The sequence below is a fragment of the Mobula birostris genome, chromosome 3 (assembly GCF_030028105.1).
Source record: "Mobula birostris isolate sMobBir1 chromosome 3, sMobBir1.hap1, whole genome shotgun sequence".
Taxonomy (NCBI): Eukaryota; Metazoa; Chordata; class Chondrichthyes; order Myliobatiformes; family Myliobatidae; genus Mobula; species Mobula birostris.
The window spans coordinates 42088570-42092725 of record NC_092372.1 but is presented as its reverse complement, the minus strand read 5'-3'; positions in this window follow the sequence as shown (position 1 = coordinate 42092725).

Here is a 4156-nt window from a genome sequence, read left to right as displayed (position 1 = left end):
CGGTGTGACAATAATGAGCCACTCTTGTAGCATTTTGTGGAGGATGTGGTATTGTGCCGTTTTAGAGTCATGTGACATTTTGTGCTCTTGTTTTGAAACACTCGTTACATTTTAACAGTTTTATCAACATCATTTAACATCAGAAAAATATGACTCATTACACCCACAATCATATTAAAAACAGATGATAATTTAAAATTTGTAACATGAAGCTCTTGCTGCCCAAGATCTCTACAATGAAGTTTGCACCATAAATGACAAACTAGGTCATCCCACAAGCAGTGTTCAGATTTATTTCTTCTGCTTCATCCTTAGTTTAAATATTGGTTAAAAGTTGGGTAAGATAACAATAAACATGAGGTTCTGATGAAGGGTTTTGGCTCAAAATGTTGACTCTATTTTCCTTTCCATAGATACTGCCTGACCTGCTCAGTTCCTCCAGCATTTTGTGTCTGTCTCTCTGGATTTTCAGCATCTGAGAATTTCTTCTCTTGTGTTAATGAATATGAAGTAACATTGTTGCTGACCAGGAAATATATGCTTTATTTTACTGGAAAATATTCCAGTATCCATTATTCCCTTCATTCCTTAATATATCCCAATCAGTATAACTTGCTGATTTTGGTAGTACAATTACGTATTAAAAATAACAAAATTAAAAAGCACATGGAACTGTTAAAATGCCAGCCAGGAGTTGTAAAAAAAAGACAGATGTATTAAAATTATTAGCTTTCATCAGAATCAGTTTTGCTAAGAGGTTAATCTTTCAGGCATAGGTCTATCTATTCTCTTCACTGAGACTCATATTTTGGGTATTACCAGCATTTTTTATTTGTTCAGGCAGAAATAGTTACTGTAGGAACTCCCTTGCTGACTGGTTTAGTGAAGGCAGCAGCAGTGGTGTCTCTCCACTGTTTTCAAGTGCTTAATCTACTGTAGGTAATCCATACCTCAGGCACGTGCACTGCTGCCCATAAACTTCATGTAGGGCCTTTGAGCATTATTATGGCTCTCTGGCTTCACTGAAAAGTTCATGGTTTGAATTTACTTGATGAGTTTAGGAACACTGGAAGTTATTTTATTTGTGGGCTTTATAAACACCTAAACAATACCACCCTTCTGGTAAATTTCACTTGCGTCACAAAAGTAAGAGTAGAATAAAAATTGGATTAAATTACCACAAAGTAGACCAGAAAAAAATAACAGGCAGGGGAATTTTCTTGATCATTTCAAGGAAGGAAACAGAAGTGGGTTTGATTTGGGAAGCGAGTGACAGCAAGTGCAAATGATTTACAGCCAGAGATCTTCAGGTTAACATAAATCAGTAAAGAATACTCAAGAATGGAGACCCCAAAATTTCAAAAGTAAATATTCTCAAAAGGAAATGAAGATATTTTTGAAATATCTAAAATGAACCAACGTAATTAAACTGCAACTTATAGAACCATATACAATACATGAATACTTCCACATGGCAAGGAAATTTAATAAGGTGATTAAAATCTCAGGTTTATAAGCAAAGACATATAGTGTCCTCATATGCTTGTTTTGATACTATATGTTGCTGGCTGAAATTTAAATGGAGCAATGCAGATATGAGAACTCTTTGTGAGGTTTCCAAAGGTTTAGAAAAGTTTAATTTCAGACAAGGCACGGTATATGAGTTTGCTCCCAGGTATTGAGAACTTCATTTCAGCCCAAAATGTTGTCTTGACCTTGATGCTGATCAATGCTAAATGTTCTCCTTCTGTTTATCATCTATCTCCCTCCTTTCCCCTCAAATTCATGAGTCTATCTAAAAGCCTCTTAAAGTCCTCCAAACTGCCTCACTATTCCACTACTACCCCTGTAAGCCATTTTAGATACCTACCACACTCTGTGGAGAAAAAATAATTTTCCTCTCACGTCACCTTTACATTCCCTGACCCCACCCCCACCACCACCACTCCCACCATAAAAACATGTCCGTTGGTGTTTGACATTTCTACCCTCTGGAACAGGTTCTGACTATCTGCTCTATCAGTGCTTCTCATAATTAAAAAAACCTCTGCTAGGTTTCTCCTCATCCTCTGCCCTTGTAACTCTTGCCCTCTAATCCAGGCATCACCCTGGGAAACTTCTTGTGTTCCCTTTCCACGATCTCCACATCTTTCCTCTAATGCAGCGACCAGAACTGTACACAATACTCTGTGCAGTCTGATGAAAGTTTTATAGAACTGCAATATGACTTCCTTACTCTTATACTCAACAAACCTACCAATGAAGGCAAGCATTCTATCAGCCTCCTTTATTGCCTATTCCACTTGAGTAGCCTATTTTAGTCAACTATAGACTTAGATCCCAAGATCCCCCTGTACTCAATGTTATTAAGGCCTCAACCATCAACTGTATACTTTCTCCTTCCACCTGACCTCCCAAAGTTAACACCTTACATTTGCCTGTATTATACTCCATCTACCACTTCTCTGTTTATGTCTGAAATTGATTTATGTCCTGCTGTATTCTTTGAAAGTCCATCACACTCTCCACATCTCCACTCATCTTGGTGTCATTAACAAACCTACCAATCCACCAATCTATATTTTCATCCAAATCATTCATAAAATGTATATAGCACAAACAGCAGAGGTTCCAGCACTGATCCTTACAAACCATCGCTGGCTACAGACCTTCAGTCAGAAAAACAGCCTTCCACCTCTACCCTGTCTTCTGTGGCTGAGCCAGTTCAAAATCCAAGCCTGCAATTCACCCAGAATCTCATGTATTTTTAGCTTCTGAATCAACCTACCACAAGAGATGCAGTAAAATGCCTTAGGGTCCATGTAGATAACATCTACTACCTTTTCCTCTTCAAGCACCTTGAACACCTCAGAAACCAAATCAAGTTGGCAAGATTTGACCTGCTCTGCACAAAGCCACACTAATTGTCTCTCAGCAGGCTATATCCTACCAAATGTCAATAAATCCAATCCCTCAGTAACCTCTCCAATAGCTTCCCTAGCACTGAATTGAGTCTCACTGGCTATAATTACCTGAATTATCCCTCTTTCCCTTCTTGAGCAAAGGTACAACATTGGCTATTCCCCAGTCTATTGGGATCTCGCTTGTTGCTAGTGAAGACAACAAAGCTGTCTGTCAATGTTCTGGCTACCTCCTCATTTGCTGCTTGCAGATTCCAGTGGGCCGATGGCTTGTTTTCATGTTGTACATCTTCATGACTCTATGACATGATGCTTGAATGTCCCCAGTTGACGTGAATATATAACTACTGGTGTCCTCACCTGATGAGTGGAGGGAAATGGAACGCATGATCCAGAATGACAGAACTATATGGAAAGTTTTCTGAACTTCACCAGTAATATTCTGTTACAGGGTATTCATTTTTTTGCTTGCTGGTTGGAAGGGTCAAGAAAATCTGGAAATTCCATATAAGAACCCAGCCAGTGGAAACAAGTTTAAAGTGGAAGTTTAGATTTTTTACTTCCTGGTTCCACATAAACATACTTCAAACTTTTTTTAAAATATTCTTTTAAAGAGTGCTAAAGTGACTGACAGCAGCTTCTTTAAGAAAACTGATTAGGCTATGTGATACTAAATAGCTGTAGGTAAGCATTCACTGATGACTATTCAAACATTCTTTAGTACAATAAAATGCTATTATCTTTGTTTACCATAGGATTTAAATATGCACAGCTGATTGATGAAGGGTCTCAGGTCCAAACGTCATCTGTTTATTTCCCTCTATAAATGCAGCCTGATCTGCTGAGTTCCTCCAGCATTTTGTGTACACCGCACTGAATTTTTTTTTTGTTTCTGGGTGTTACTGGCATTGCAGTTCAAGAGGTGCAACAAAGGCATGGAGTGAGATTGAACAAAGGCAGAAGTAGAGAGCTGTGACCTCACTTTGATGCTAACTAATCTTCAACAGCGTAACTGTCCGGTGATGGTTCAGTTGGTGCAGCGGGCTGGGCCAGTCCGTCTTCCGGCCGGTGCGGGGAGACGCGGTGCCGCCTCTTGGTGAAGGTAGGGCCGGGGCCCAGCCCCGGGCCGCCCGCCACCACCGCACCGTCGGCGGCCTGCAGCCAGTGCGAGGTGGCGGCGGGTGGAGGGGGCGGGGCCTGAGGCCTGGAGCTGGCCTGCCGCTCGTCGCGACCGC